Below are 16,376 nucleotides of genomic sequence, written 5' to 3'. Positions count from 1 at the left end.
TGACATCAAGTCCCAAGAGCTCTTCTTCTTGTAAAGTCCCAATCTTTCCTTTGCTGATCGCCACTGCTTTCTTGCTAAAGCTTTACATGTACTTTCTAATCACCAAGAATCCTTAAAAAACAAGAAGAAAGCATTATAAATGCAAACATAAACCCGTCTCTCAAACGAGGGGGCAGAAAAGAAAGGGAAAAGCGGAATGCCGCTTCATCAAGAAACAAGACGCAGACAATCCAACCCCACCACAACACGAAACGCCCCAACTACCACATTAGATCCATAGACCATGTCCAAAACTCCAAGGAAAGGGTAACAAACAAACCCTAATCATTTCGAAACCATCCAGACAACCAGAGGTCATACGACCCCTCGTCGCCCTGTCCATTCCGCTATAAATTCCCCAGATAGAAGAGAGAAAGAGAGAGAGAAAAATAGGGGGCGAAGGAGGGAAGAGATTCCCTCTCGAGTTAGGGCGCTGGGGACTTACCTCCAAGAGCTAGGGTTTTGAAAGCGAGCGGAGTAGCGAATCGAGAAGTCGCTCGCCCCTCTCGTGCCGGGGGTAGGCGAGGATTTCTTCTCCGCTTCCCAAAATGTACAGCGACCAGGATTTGGGATGGAGGGTAAAATGGGCGAGGAGGAGTATTTATAGCGCCGGTCCCAACAATGAAAGTTTCTTTTCCGGCCGAATTAAGCGGGGTGTATTTCGGAAAGACCGAGCGCCGGGGGCATTCTCGGCAATGAAAAGTTACTCCACCGGCTTCGGGTCGACCGATCGCTGATCCAACCTTTTGCAGGCCCTGCGTGTATAGAGTAGACCCCAAGTTTTGGGAGTCAGCTCAAGTGGGCCGGGCTTGTTATGCTGGGCTGGCTCAGATTTGTTTTTTCTTTTCTTTTTTTTTTTTTAGCTAAGACGGGCAAGTCAGACTACACGAGTACGGATACATCCAATAAAATCAGAAAATATAATATCATGAAAAGCCCTAAACAACTCCTCTTTCTAGGTCTGTAAGGTGCCACTGGAGTGATCGGTCATATAAGCATCTATTCCGTCTGTAGCACCGTTGGTCTTCCTGAAAACGTGTTTGGCCTGAAAAAACACCCCACTCCTTTCCATCGACCAAACATCCCAAAAGGGGTGGTCCACCCAAGCCACTCTGGCCTCCTGGATTTCATTGACCTGGATTTGTATTGGTATTGGTACCTCCCTCGCATAATTTTGCTGAAATTCTAGCTTAAAAAAATTTGATATTTACTATTTACTGTTTTCTGAGTACATGGTTAAGTAATCTATACTTTATAATATATTCAAAAAGAAGTTTCAAAATTAAATAATACTCTCTTCAGATTCCGTCGGTCATTTTTATATCTAAATTACCCATCGACTTTACTTGTAATATATTGCTTATACCCTAAAAATCTTCTCTAAACTTAATTTCTTATAATTAACCTCGCTTACCTAAATTACCTTTCTAGCCAACCAAAGTTCTATAATCAGTATCCTCCTTTTTTTTTTTTTTTTTTTTTTTTTTTTTTTTTTTTTTTTTTTGATAAGACGAATCATACACGTAAGTCGGACAATAGAATAAGAGGGAAAGGAAGACATAAGTTCTTCCAAATAAAATCCTTTTTTAGAAATCATTTGCATAAATAACTAATAAAACTTAGTCTAATAAAATATGGAAAAATCTAGAATTATTCTTGAAAACCCAATATGACAAAATTATGGAAAGATACTTTCCTTGTAGAAACCAATTTATTGAGAATCATTTTTAAAAATAATGTTTTATAAATTGGATATAAGACAACTTAATTATTTTTCTTTCTATTTGTTTTCTTTGCACAAAACATATCCATTTGCTAGGAAATTTCAAAATCAATATATAAATATTAGATAATCTTAGATTTACCATATCATCGAGATTTCATTGCCCCATTCTCCAAAGTATTGGTCAAGATAGCAAAATATTTTAGGGCTCGTTTGGTTCACGGGAAGCATTTTTCCTCATTGAAATATGATTCCTAAAAAGCAGATTCCTGAGAAGATGATGACTGAAAAAGTACTTTTGGCATATTTGGTTGACTATAGAAAAGTGACAATTTTTCAGAGTGCTTATGTTTGGTTGACCATCCACTTTTCAGGAAATGTTACGTGTAATTCCTATTATAGCCTTAATAAAAATTAGGTCTTTAATACTTTGGATCAAATAAGGATAGCTAAAGGGCCTTTTTTGGAACAAAAATAAAAATATTTTGATTTTCAGATCACGAAAAAGTAACTTTCTCATGTTTCTCATGAGATTTCCATAAATCGTGAGAATCATATTCCCACAAAAATATAACTTTTCCGTCTCTTTCATTTAAAAACTCTAACCAAACAAGAGGCATATCTTTACTTTTCCGTTAACTACACTTTCCTCCCTTCTTTTCCTGCGAACCAAACGAGCCCTTAAATCTTTCCAAGCTTTCCCACCTACCATGATGGCAAAGACAATTAATAATTTTTGAAATAAAATGGCTAGTGATATGTGTCTCTTGAACTGTAAGCTATAAGTTTCCTAATTTTAGTGGGCATATGCTAATGATCGAGGCCAAAACATACTTAGTTAGCAACATTTGCAAAATAATAGTAGCATCAAGGACATGGAACCAATGTCGGACATAACCCATTACCTCAATGGAGATCCTAATTCATCAGAGTCGTAGTTATCCATCAAATGATCTGATCTGATCAACAACTCAACTTTTAAAAACCTTGGATCGATAAAAATTACTGATATTCTTATATTTAAATTTCTTACGAACTGTATACCATAAGCATCAAACCCTAGAATTTGATTCTGCTGGAGAGGAATCAGATCAGCCCTGTCAATGAAGAAGTCCCAATCATGCGATTTGACAGCCAGCCAATTTGCTACTTGGTCCCTCGTTCTATATACATGGGTGACTTGGAATGCCAAAAAAGAAGCTCTAATGTGAGGAATGTCTCTATATTGGATTAGCATTAAACCTGTAGGCAAAGAAATCATTCAGCCAATGCGTAATTGTTAGTATGCCATCTTCAGGCTAGACTTGAGTTTCAGCAAATCTGCAAGTTGCCACACATAAACTATTCCAGGCTGCCACAAGCCCCTCAAAAGCAACAAAGCATAAGGGTAGCTTCATGCCTCTAATATACAGTAAAGTATCCTCATGGTCCGGCACCTACAACATTATGCTTAATCAAACCATCAAAATTCATCTTGAACATGCCGAAAGGAAGGGGTGCCCAAGTGATTTCCTTACCATCGAAAGAGGATTGGATGCCCCAGTGTTAGATAGGTAGAATCATGGTATATGGTACCGGCCGGAGCATAGCATACCGTACCAGTTCGGTACTAGTATCCAGTATGGTTGGTGTATTAATTCTTGGTACGCTAAAAAAACTCCATATCGTATCGATACTGTAATAGTGCAGTATTGGTATAGAATCTGGTACCAAAACGATGAATCTTAGATAGAATATTTGGCTCTCTAATATTTCGGCATACATAATATTAAAGTGCCCCACCGCTTTTTTTCAATGAAGTGACTTTGCCCAGTAACGATTTTAATTCCTTCTCTACTCAGGCCCGGCCAAGAAATTCCACCAATGCCGGCAAAAGAAGCTGGACAAATGCTTTCGGCCACAAAGCTATGCATTCGCAACCAGCATGATTTGGCAAAATCGTGAGAGAGGATTATACGCTCACAATCCTCCGTAATTTCCGAAAATAAATCACAGGATATTGAATCCTGTTCAATGATATCCTACCTATAGAGAGCATACTTGCAGGTGATTTTAAACCATGCAAGCTTCTATCAGAAAAGTTCTTACCCTTAATTGTATATCTAACTTCCAAATCCAGCTGTATGAAGAGGTGTTATCTTGAGTTGCAGGGCCAATCGGAATAATGGGAATAAGAAAGAGTACTTAAATGGACCAGGGTGGGTCTTCCAACGAAGAACAGGGCCTTCCATTTTTCAGCTTTCAATTTTTGATGCTATTTTATCTATCATAGGATTGAAATCAGAAGACGAGAGTTTTGTCCCCAGTTATTCATATAACTGAACTAGCGGCAACCACAATCAAATAAAATTTATTGCTAGAAATAATTTCTTCTTTCAAAATAAAAACAAGAAAAAGGACCATATTTTGAGATATCTCCTATTCTTTATAACAACGTCATCTCTATGGGAGCCATGGAATTCAGCTATCAAAGCCATGCAACTTAGAATTAGGATTTACCCTCAAGAGCAAGGTCCGACCTACTCTGAAGTTCTCTTGTTTTTCTCAATTATATCTATTTCTCAATAATTTTATATATTCCAATCGTCTCGTTCTGTTATTTTGTATCTAATGGATCAATCTTATTACGTATTCACTCATTACTATATAAGCAATAATGGCTATTATTCTAATTTAGATGATGATGATTTTTTATGTGAGTCAATGTTGGTGTATGAATGATGATCGCCACAAAGTAGTAGATAACTTGCGAAACATGAAGGAACTACCTCAAAACATCTTTAATGCTATGCAGTAAATTCAACTTCAAATTCTCGATATAGATTAAATCTTTGTCAACTTCAGCAACCGTAGCATGCTTAATGCGGACCAGCCCAGAAAGTTTACATTAGGAAAATACTAAGTTAATTCAAATTTCTAATTTACTAGTTAGATTTTAACAGAACTTTGGTTTTCAGAAAAAAAAGTTCAGAAATAAAAAATTTAAGATGATGGAGTAGCGAAAATGGTGGTCCCATGACTGCAATGTACACGTTGGCATGTTAAAGGACGCAAATTTTATTGCTATGCATTTAATTATTTAATCACCAGCATGGATTTTGATTTGAAAATACCCCATGGAAGGTTCATAGCCACTTTTATTTCACATGATATCAAATCCCATACTTAAGAAAAATTAAGAAATAAGTTATGCTTGTCATACCAACCAGCTTTATTAAAGATTGCTTTAAGTTTAGAAGTCTCGAATTGCAATACAAGCGTGACTATCTTGACCTCTGAACTCAGGGCATTCTTTCAACAGATGAGGATTTGGAACCTCTGATAATTGAATGGTCTCAAAGCCCACCCACAACCAAGACCCTCTAAGTGGAAGCTTTTTATGTGGCCTTGCTTCATTATCTTAAGAACCGGATTCATAAAGAAGATAGCCACAAAAATTTGATAGAAAAAATAATAAATTATTCAGCATAGCAATTGATCATGATTGATTTTTAGTACTCCAAAATCTCTCTGAACTACAAACATCACAAATTAACTTTTCTCAGGAAAAGAGGGGAAAAAAACACACACACACAAGGCATCAGTTGCTGAAGAAGGTATTTTTCTAATGAGTCTTAATCTATACAAGTCGGTAGATGCTCGCATCCATCCATCTTGTAGCATGCAAGTGTCCATGATTATAAGTGTTGCTGGAAATTGAACCCGGGGGCTGCCGCGAACCAAGGGGGGAGGAGCTCCGCTACCGGGACGGTGGATGGCGGTGCGTCGATTGGTGGCGTCCTCCTGGAGAGTCCTGCAAAAAAGCCGGTGGCCGGGCTTTTCGGCGCCGGCCCTCCGAAGCTTAAGTCAGAGGGGGCTAATATGTGGGGGGAGTAAAGGAGTAAAGGAGGAGGAATGTTTGTTCTTTTGTGTGTATGTTTGTGTCCGTTTTCTCTCCCCTGCCTCCTCCCTCCCAGGTTCCCTTTTATAGGAAGATATTATGTTACCTGGGAGGTGACAGGGGGATTTGTCCTCTTTTGTGATAATTGGGCACGATTTTGCTCATTAATGGCGTAGTGGAGAATAAAGCCGGATCAGACCGGAGTCAGGGAGTTGTCGCGGTTGATCGGACCCATTGGGGTGGTTGAACCGCCGGCCGTGGTGGGCCTAGGGTTCTTAGATGGTAAGTGCATTAATTGCTGAGTGAACCGACGGTCAGGGAGAGTCATATGCTTTGATGGTTTAGTGATCCGAAGATCGTCTTGAGCCGTGTTCATTTAATGACTGAGTGCATCGGAGGCCTGAGGGGGTCTCATGCATTAATGATAGGCCGTGCCGAATACCTGCGGAGATCTCGTGCCTTAATGGCTTAGGGATGGCGGCAGGTTGTAGTGGAGTCATGTATTTAGTTGTCAGATCTTTTAAAGGGTTAGACGGAGATTGGGTATTCGGCTAAGGCATGGGTCTGGCACAGGTGCCGAGCCGAGCTGGTCGCCCAGCGGAGTGTCCTGTGGCGGGATTGCTTCTGGTCGGTACTTTCTAGTCGAGCGCCTCTCTGGTCGGCGCTCTTTGGTCGGGCGCCTCTCTGGTCGGCGCTTCTTTGGTCGGCGCTCTCTGGTCGGCGCTCTTTAGTCGGGCGCCTCTCTGGTCGGCGCTCTTTAGTCGGGCGCCTCCGAGATGGCATGACTTGGGTTTTCCCCCAACACTACCCCCCGACTTCCGAGTTCTAGCTGGCTACCAGCTTGAGCGCAGGAAGTAGTTTTAGTTGGGTTATTATGAATTATGAAAATTTTAAACTATCGCGCGTTTCGAATTATCGGGCGCTTCGAGGTGCCATTAATAGGCGGCGTCTCTTCTTTCCCGAAATGCCTCATTATTGGGACGACGCCTTCGAAGCGTCCTCGCGTCGTGGGCTCATAATGGGGCCGCACGATCCAACGGGGCGCTTCTGTGTTTGAAGCGTCAGCCCGAATTAAATGTGGCGTTCTGTCTTTTGAGCCGACATGCGTCGTAATCCGAACGGGGTGCAGCATTTTTCTTGCTGATCTGGGCCGTTGGAGGGATCTATATAAATCTTCACCTGGCCTCCCGTTCCTTTCTTATTGTCTTCTTCCTCCAGCTCTTCTCAGTCTGAAGTTATTCTTTCTCCGGTGTCTTCTACAGGTCCCCTTTTCCCTCTCAATCTTTCCCTCTTCCTCCTAATGGGTTCTGTTCCTAGTGAAGTTGAGTCCACCATGAACGTCCTGGAGGTCGAAATGACCGAAGAGTGGTTTTTCCCTCTTCAAGGGTTCCGTTTGGAACCCGCCAGGCGGGGAGATCGGGTAACCGATCCTCCGGTAGGCCGGATTGGAGTGTATTTAGAATCACTCTGGGACTGCCTACGATTCCCTCTTCACGGCTTCGTGAACGAGTTGTTGACGGTATACCAATTGGTTCCGGCGCAACTCACTCCGAATGCCTGGAGGATAGTGATCGGTTTTCTGTTATTGTGCTTACTGCACGGGATTCCGACCTCTGTCAACGTTTTCCGGTGACTTTTTGTTTTGAAGTCGAATCCGGGAGACGGAGAGTGGCTCTACATCGCCCTTCGGGCGGGTCGGCCACTCTTTTAGGGCGCTCCTTCGTCCATTCACGACTGGAAGAAGAAGTTCTTCTTCCTAGGTTCTGAACGGACATGGGGGTTTGACCCTAGGTGGGGGCCGACTCAGCTCAGGTCCATCAACAAAGCCCCCAAGCTTTCTCCGCGTGAGCAGGGGATCATCGACACCATCCGCAGCCTCGGGGACGGTATTTTACTGAGCGGTCTCATAAGTGAGGACGCTCTAGTGAACGTTGGCCTGAGCTCGGCGCGTCCCCATGGTAAAAGTAACAGTAGGGTGTCTTTTTCATTTCGTTACTATTCTGTGTTTTAATCCTGCTCGCCCTTGCAGATATCGCAAAGATGGTGACCAAGAGCGAGGTCCTATACGCCCGGTTCCAGAAGAGGGCGGCCGAGCTCTCAGGAGAACCAACCGAGCCGAGGAAGAAAGCGAAAACCTCGGCGACCGCAGCGGCCGAGGTCGGCGCTCCTCGCCCCGCGCACTCCGACGCTGGTCGGAGGGAGGGCGCGGATCCCAGGGGCGCGGGCTCTAGGGGAGCTACGGTGGCGCTCCCGTGCCCGGTGCCTTTATCGCAGATTCCTGGTCGGCAGGAAGTCCCAGCCGCCGACCAGGGGGGAGTTCCGCGGGTCTGGCGCTTGCGCGCCCCACTCCAGTCTTGCGGCAGTCAGATCGGCCGCCTGTCCGATCCCAGCCTTCCAGCTCCGAGCCGGGGAGCAGCCAGGGAGCTTCGGGATCGGCTCTGCCCAGGCCAGCCGAAGCTGGCCTTCCGGGCTCGTCGGGCTCATGGGAGCGGGTGCCTTACGCTTCCGTCTGGTCGGTCTTCGAGGGCGATTCGGCCCTCGATAATCCCCAAGTGGCGCGTGAAGTATTCCGGGTCGCGCTACTTCCGGTCGACCAGGCCAAAATCCGTTCCATGAACTACAGCGCCTTCATGGACTCTACTCTCTGCTCCGCCGTCCGGGTAAGTTAGTCTTCATGTTTGTACAGTTATGTAAGTATTATTTTTAGTGTCTCATGTTTTTCACGTCTCTTTTTCAGCATCTGCACGAGACGGAGACGCTGATGCACATAGTGCAAGACTACCGGGAGCGGGCCCGGAGGCATCAGCGGGGGCATGAGGAGGCCGAGGCAAAGTGCCAGGCGTCCGAGGCCGAGCGCCTTGTGCTCCAAGCAAGGGTGGGAGCAGCCGAGGATGAAGTTCGAGCTCTGACCGCCGAGCTCGAAGAGGAGAAGGGCGCGCACACGTTGGCGAGGTCCGAAGTGCGCGCCGTGGAGGCTCGTTTGGCCGAGGCCGAGCTGGCACTGACCACCCGCGAGCAAGAGGTGGGAAGCGCCCGCCTTAGGACCTTGGAGCTTGAGCGGGAAGTCAAAAACCTCGAGCGGAAAGCCGCATATCACGAGGCTCGGGAGCGAGAGGCTCGGGAACAGGCCCAAGACGCAGTGAAGCTCTTCCGCGAGTCGGAGGAGTTTCATGACCTCCTAGAAGAGGAGGGCGTGAATGGGCTGATTCAAGGCTTCAAGGACTTCCGCAACCAATTGCGGCAGCTCCTTCCCGACTTCGACCTGAACCTGCTCAGACCAGGAGCGGGGGTCGAGAGGTCGGAGGCGGAGGCGGAGGTAGAAGCTCCAGAGGCCGACCAGGAAGGTCTGGCCAAGGCGGCCGAGGTCATCCCCGAGGCCACCGAGATGGCCTCCGAGGCTGTTCCTGTTGCTGCCGAGGCTGCCGAAGAGGAGGCCTTGACCGCGGAGCCGGCCGTTCCCGAAGCTGCCGAGGCCGAGCCTTAGTGTAGTTTTTTTTTTTTTTTTTGTAAGTCGGGATGGTCCCCACATTTGTAAGGGCCGAGCCCGAGCTTTGTACTTAGCCTACGGGCTTTTTCAAATGAATATACATATATTTTCTGCAACTCGTAAGTGCCTGTGCTAGACTCAGGTTTCTCTGCTTGGATCCACTTTAGGCTCCAAGGACATGGGCTCTACGGTCCCAACTTCGTCCGCCACAATTGGACTTTCGTTTAGGCTCGGCACACCGAGCTTAGGTTCGAGTTTCCATTGCTCGGTCCTGAGACACGCAATACAGTGATGCTTGTCTAGGATGCGCTTGGGCTCGGGGGAATCTTCCCGAGCTTAGCTCGGAATTCGAGCCCTAGGACTGTCACTAAGACTTTGAAGTTTAGTGAAGTCGGACCTCGAGCCGCCGAGGTGGATGATCGGACTCTTTCCGATAACACGGGTTGGATCGCTCGTCAGCTCGTGATGAGGATTCATCGAGCTGACTGTATAGACCAAGTTTACTATTAAACGGTGCATGTAGGAGGGGCGAGGCCGAGCGATGATTGGCCCGACCGGGTGCCTCGACGTCAGTCGGGGGTTCATTCAAGTAGTTAACCAAGGATGAAAGTAAGTTGAGAATGTAGAGACATTGAGTGGGTACCTGGTACCGTTAGCGTTCTTACGCCGAGGCCGAGAACTTCGCCTGGCGACTGAAAACGCTTTTCTGCTCGGAGTCCGTTCTTTGGGGACGCCGGCAAGATAGAAACCAGGTAAAAATAAATGAGATAATGTAAAAACATTAATCGAACGGGTACCTGGTACCGTGAGCGTTCTTATGCCGAGGCCGTGAACTTCACCTGGCAACTGAAAACGCTTTTCTGCTCGGAGTCCGTTCTTTGGGGACGCCGGCAGAGAAGAATCTAAGTAAAAATAAATGAGATAATGTAAAAACATTAATCGAACGGGTACCTGGTACTGTGAGCGTTCTTATGCCGAGGCCGTGAACTTCACCTGGCAACTGAAAACGCTTTTCTGCTCGGAGTCCGTTCTTTGGGGACGCCGGCAGAGAAGAATCCAAGTAAAAATAAATGAGATAATGTAAAAACGTTAATTGAATGGGTACCTGGTACCGTGAGCGTTCCTATGCCGAGGCCGTGAACTTCGCCTGGCAACTGAAAACGCTTTTCTGCTCGGAGTCCGTTCTTTGGGGACGCCGACAGAGAAGAATCCAAGTAAAAATAAATGAGATAATGTAAAAACGTTAATTGAATGGGTACCTGGTACCGTGAGCGTTCTTATGCCGAGGCTGTGAACTTCACCTGGCAACTGAAAATGCTTTTCTGCTCGGAGTCCGTTCTTTGGGGACGCCGGCAGAGAAGAATCCAAGTAAAAATAAATGAGATAATGTAAAAACATTAATCGAACGGGTACCTGGTACCGTGAGCGTTCTTATGCCGAGGCCGTGAACTTCGCCTGGCAACTGAAAACGCTTTTCTGCTCGGAGTTCTTTCTTTGGAGACGCCGGCAGAGAAGAATCCAAGTAAAAATAAATGAGATAATGTAAAAACATTAATCGAACGGGTACCTGGTACCGTGAGCGTTCTTATGCCGAGGCCGTGAACTTCGCTTGGCAACTGAAAACGCTTTTCTGCTCGGAGTCCGTTCTTTGGGGACGCCGGCAGAGAAGAATCCAAGTAAAAATAAATGAGATAATGTAAAAACGTTAATTGAACGGGTACCTGGTACCGTGAGCATTCCTATGCCGAGGCCGTGAACTTCACCTGGCAACTGAAAACGCTTTTCTGCTCGGAGTCCGTTCTTTGGGGACGCCGGCAGAGAAGAATCCAGCTTGTTGCCAATCACGGACTTTTCGCTAATCATGAACAGGAGAACGAGCCGAGCTCGCTGGTCGATGGAGAACGAGCCGAGTTCGTTGGTCGGTGAAGACCGCATCCCGAAGTATCGGGGCATCCCGACCGTGGTCGGGGTAGGAGAACGAGCCGAGCTCGTTGGTTGAAGCCGATGGAGAACGAGCCGAGCTCGTTGGTTGAAGCCGATGGAGAACGAGCCGAGCTCGTTGGTTGAAGCCGATGGAGAACGAGCCGAGCTCGTTGGTCGGTGAAGACCGCATCCCGAAGTATCGGGGCATCCCGACCGTGGTCGGGGTAGGAGAACGAGCCTGGTACCATAAGACAATTAGGAGAATTGGTGAGTTCGAATAAGTACACAAACCATCACAAGTCATCATAAAATGAAATATATGGTTGAATAGCGGGGGACCCCTTGGGGTCCTACTGGTGATACACGCGGAGATTTTCAGAGCTCCAGCTTCGTGGAATGGGAGTCCCATCTAGAGACTCTAGCTTGTAAGTTCCGGGCCGGCGGATGCGCGTGACTCGGTAGGGTCCTTCCCAGTTTGGGGCCAATTTCCCTTGCTCAGTTGGTCGGGAGGCCTCGGCTCTTCTGAGGACAAGGTCCCCTGCTTTGAAGGATTTGACCTTGACCCTGGCGTTGTAATACCGAGCTGTCTTTTGCTGGTATCTCGCCATGCTAACTCGGGCGGCCTCCCTTGTTTCCTCGATCAGGTCAAGGTTGTTCCTGAGCTGTGAGGAGTTGGAGCTGGCATCATGATGTTCGACTCCTGGAGAAGGAAGCCCAATCTCCAACGGGATGACAGCTTCCGTTCCATATGTCAGATTGAAGGGAGTCTCGCCGGTGGGGACACGGAATGTTGTCCGGTAAGCCCACAGGATATTGTATAGGTCCTCGACCCATTGTCCTTTGGATTTGTCGAGCCTGGCTTTGAGCCCCTGCAAAATAGTATGGTTTGTTACCTCGGTTAAACCGTTCGTCTGAGGGTGTGCGACCAAGGTAAAGCGGTGGTCGATGCCAAGCTCGGAGCAGAATTCTCTGAAATGGAGGTTGTCGAACTGGCGACCGTTGTCAGATATGAGGATGCGGGGGAGCCCGAATCTGCAAATTATTGATTTCCAGACAAAATCCCGCATCTTCTGCTCGGTGATCCGGGCAAGAGGCTCGGCTTCCACCCACTTTGTAAAATAGTCGATGGAGACGACCAGGAATTTTCTTTGCCCGGTAGCCAGAGGAAATGGCCCTAGAATGTCAATTCCCCACTGGGCAAAAGGCCAAGGGGAGCTGATAGAAGTTAGGGGAGCCGAGGGTCAGCGTTGAACATTGGCGTTTCTCTGGCATCGGTCGCATTTTCGGACAAATTCCACAGTATTCTTCTGGAGTGTCGGCCAATAATATCCTTGGCGCAAAATTTTATGGGCCAATGCTCGTCCCCCCAGATGGTTTCCGCAAATCCCTTCATGGACTTCGCGCATTGCATAATCAGCCTCTGTTGGGCGAAGGCATCTGAGGAGGGGAGAGGTGAAAGATCTTCGATAAAGCTTTCCCTCATGCAATATGTACCGGGTGGCGGAGCGCTTTATTCGGCGAGCCTCTTGTTCGTCACTGGGGAGGACTTCGTCTTGCAGATAGCTGATGAGCTCGTCCATCCAGCTTGGCTCGGACTCAATACAAAGGGCCTGCTCGGGCTCCTCCGTACTGGGTTTCTGGAGATACTCCAGCGCTGCCGCTTTGGGGAGCTCGCTCATGCGGGAGGATGCTAGCTTTGATAGCTGGTCGGCCCTAAGGTTCTCCGACCTGGCAATATGTTGGATGTGGAAAGAATCCAAGGTCGAGGCGAGATCCCGTACCTTCTGGAGATATTTCTGCATTGTGGGGTCTCTGGCTTCGAAGTCACCCATGATTTGGTTGACGACGAGCTGAGAATTGCTGAAGGCCTCCAAGTCCTTCGCTCCTAGCTCTCTGGCCAGCTTGAGCTCGGCGACAAGTGCTTCGTACTCCGCCATGTTGTTGGAAGCAGGAAACTCGAGGCGTAGGGCTTGCTCAGCGACCACCCCCTCCGGACTGGTGAGGATGAGACCTGCCCCGCTACCCCCCGAGTTTGAAGAGCCATCGACATGCAAAGTCCATGTCAAACTCGGGGTCTGCTCCGTTGGTGGCTCAGGTTCAGGCTCGGCCTCGTCTGGTACGGTGCACTCGACTATGAAGTCGGCGAGTGCTTGCGCTTTGATCGCCGGTCTGGGTCGGTACTCGAGGTCAAATTCTCCGAGCTCGATGGCCCATTTAGTGATTCGGCCTGCACGGTCTGATCTTTGCAGAATCTGCTTTACTGGCTGGTCGGTCATCACGGCCATTGTGTGGGCTTGGAAGTAAGGCCGGAGCCTCCGAGCTGAGATGACCAATGCATAAGCAGTCTTCTCCAGCTTGGAGTATCGGGTCTCAGCATCCCTCAAGACCCGGCTGGTGTAATATACTAATTTTTGGAGTTTGCCCTCCTCTCGGACCAGGACCGAGCTTACCGCCACAGGAGAAACGGCCAAATACAGGTACAGGAGTTCACCCTGTTGAGGCTTTGTGAGCAGGGGAGGGGAAGCCAGAAGATGTTTGAGCTCTTCAAAAGATCGCTGGCACTCGTCTGACCATAAGAAGTTCTTCGGCTTCTTGAGAGCCGCAAAGAATGGAAGGCAGCGCTCGGCCGAGCGGGAGATAAATCTCCCGAGAGCTGCAACTCGGCCCGTGAGCCGTTGTACCTCTTTAACTGTCCTTAGAGGCGTCATTTCCTGGAGGGCTCGGATTTTTTCAGGATTGGCCTCGATTCCCCGTTGTGTAATGATGAAGCCGAGGAATTTGCCGGAAGTGACTCCGAATGCGCATTTGGCTGGGTTGAGCTTCATCTGGTACCTTCGGAGTGTGGAGAATGCTTCATCAAGGTCGGTCACATGGTCTTGCGCCACCTTGCTTTTCACCAGCATGTCATCAACGTAGACCTCCATGTTTCGGCCTATCTGATCTTTGAAGATCCGACTGACCAGCCTCTGATAAGTCGCCCCGGCATTCTTTAAGCCGAATGGCATTACTTTGTAGCAGTAGGTTCCCCCATTGGTGATGAAAGCCGTTTTTTCTTCATCTTCTGGCGCCATGCGGATCTGGTTGTATCCGGAAAAGGCATCCAGGAAGGCTAACAGCTCGTGACCCGAGGTGGAGTCCACGAGCTGGTCGATGCTGGGGAGTGGGAAGCTGTCCTTTGGGCAGGCTTTATTCAGGTCGGTGTAGTCCACGCACATGCGCCATTTTCCGCTGGCTTTTTTGATGAGGACCACATTGGCGAGCCACTCCGGGTAGGATATTTCCTGGATAAAGCCAGCTTCAAGGAGCTTGTCAACCTCCTCGGCTGCTGCTCGTTGTCGTTCAGGGGCGGCGCCTCGCTTCTTTTATCGCATGGGTTTGCAGGTTGGCTTCACCTGGAGCCGGTGGACCATGATTTCTGGATCTATCCCCGGCATATCCGCGGGCGACCATGCGAAGACATCCATGTTGTCTCGCAAGAAGTTGACGAGGCGATCCCTTTCGCGCTCATTGAGGCTAGAGCCGACCTGCACGGTTAGCTCGGAAAAGTTTTTGTGCAAAGGAACTTGGATTAGTGACTCACCGGGTTCTACCCGCTTTTTCTGAGGGTTGACCCGTACCTCCAGAGTCTTAGTTGAAGGTTGGCCGGTTGCTCGGACAGGCGCCTCAGCTGGTCGTTTCGCTTCATGGGTCGCCATGTAGCATCGCCTCGCTACCATTTGATCCCCACGAGCTTCGCCAACTCCTTAGCTGGTGGGGAATCGCATGAGCAGGTGGCGAGTCGAGACTACCGCTCGGAGGGCGTTGAGTCCTGGTCTTCCCAGAATGGCATTATAGACGGAGGGCAGGCGTATCACGAGGAAGCTCATCCCCACGGTGCTTTCATGGGGGGCGAGCCCGACTGTGACCAGGAGGTCGACCTCGCCCTCCACTGGGACTGAATCCCCAATAAATCCAACCAACGGAGTATTCATCCTCCGTAGTTGCTCTTCTGTCATCCCCATTTTACAGTAGGCATCAAAATACAAAACATTCGCCGAGCTTCCATTATTGATCAAGATGCGTTCTACATCAAATTTATTTATGATCATGGAGATGACCACGGCATCATCGTGGGGAGTTTCAACTCCCTCCAAGTCATCGTCTGAGAAAGAGATGGCTTCAGAAGCGCGCAGGCGCTTCGAGGAGGTTCCTTCTCCTGACGCTTCTCCAACTGGGGGCCCGCCTCGGATGGTGTTGATGGTGCCGGCGATGGGCCTGTTGGCATTTGAGCCTTCAGGCTGTGCGGCTCCTTCGGCTGGCTTCTTTTCTTCACGCCGGCCTCGCACGAATCGGTCGAGCACCCCTCGGCGGATGAGTGCTTCGATCTCGTTCCGGAGCTGATAGCAGTCCTCGGTATTATGGCCGTGATCCCGATGGAAACGGCAATACTTCCGGGGATCACGCCGGATGCCGGAGTCTCGTTTGGGAGGTGGGAGCCGGATGTAGTCCTGCCCCTCAATCTCCATGAGGATTTCGGCCCGAGGAGTAGTGAGGAGAGTGTAGTTTTCATACCTCCCTTCGGGTGCACGGGCCCGTGGTGGGAACCTCGGGCGGAGTGGTGACCTCTGCTGAGGCGGTCCTCGTAGTCGGGGTGGACTCTTCAGGCGGGGCAGATTCTTTGCTCGGCGCGGGGACGGGCTTCTGGGCTGGCCACGCTCCTCGCGGCGTCTCTTCTGCTTCTTGGGGTTCTGCTCGGCCCCGCTCCGCCTAACAGCCACGGCTTCCTCAGCCTTGGCGTACTTCCGCGCCCGAACGAGCATTTCGGTGAGGTATGCAGGAAAGTTCTTCTCGATGGAGAAGAGGAATCTGTAAGACCGGGCTCCAGTCTTTAGTGCCGACATGGCGATTGACTGGTCAAGTTCCCGGACTTCCCATGTTGCGGCGGTAAACCGGTCCAAATACTCCCTGAGGGATTCTCCCTCCTTTTGTTTGATATCAAGGAGGGAGTCTGATATCCGCCGCTGGGGCTGGCTGGCGGCAAAATTGCCGGCAAATTGTCTGCCAAGCTGCTCAAAAGAGGAGACAGTACTCGGCTTCAGTCCGGTAAACCAAAGCCGGGCCGGTCCTCGGAGTGTCGCTGGAAAAGCTTTGCACATCATGGCCTCCGAGGCTCCTTGTAAGGCCATTAAGACCCGATAACTTTCCAAGTGGTCAAGGGGGTCGGCCCTGCCGTTGTAAGGCTCCACCTGGGGCATCTTGAACCGTAGTGGAACCGGTTCGTCTTCAATCTCCGGGGAGAAGGGGGACTTCGTGGTGAACTCGAAGTCGCCATCACGTGCCGATTT

The 16,376-nt window shown here is 48.9% G+C and overlaps 1 protein-coding gene across 5 annotated transcripts in view; it reads right to left on the bottom strand.

Moving 5' to 3' along the window:
- Positions 1–635, bottom strand: part of LOC103720147 (protein CHROMATIN REMODELING 20) — a 50,745-nt gene extending 50,110 nt beyond the window's left edge. For 2 of the 5 annotated variants that reach the window (XM_008809723.4, XM_008809725.4), the window contains exon 1: positions 485–634. The gene's annotated coding sequence lies outside the window, so the exon portion shown is untranslated. Of the gene's footprint in view, positions 1–484 lie in introns of all 5 variants that reach the window. The other 3 variants (XR_005510659.1, XM_008809724.4, XM_039123552.1) reach the window with 3 other exon arrangements.
- Positions 636–16,376: the final 15,741 nt, after the last annotated feature.

This window comes from Phoenix dactylifera, chromosome 2 (assembly GCF_009389715.1).
Source record: "Phoenix dactylifera cultivar Barhee BC4 chromosome 2, palm_55x_up_171113_PBpolish2nd_filt_p, whole genome shotgun sequence".
Lineage (NCBI taxonomy): Eukaryota > Viridiplantae > Streptophyta > Magnoliopsida > Arecales > Arecaceae > Phoenix > Phoenix dactylifera.
Note: the sequence above shows the minus strand (reverse complement) of the source record. Positions and strands in the feature narration are given on the sequence as shown.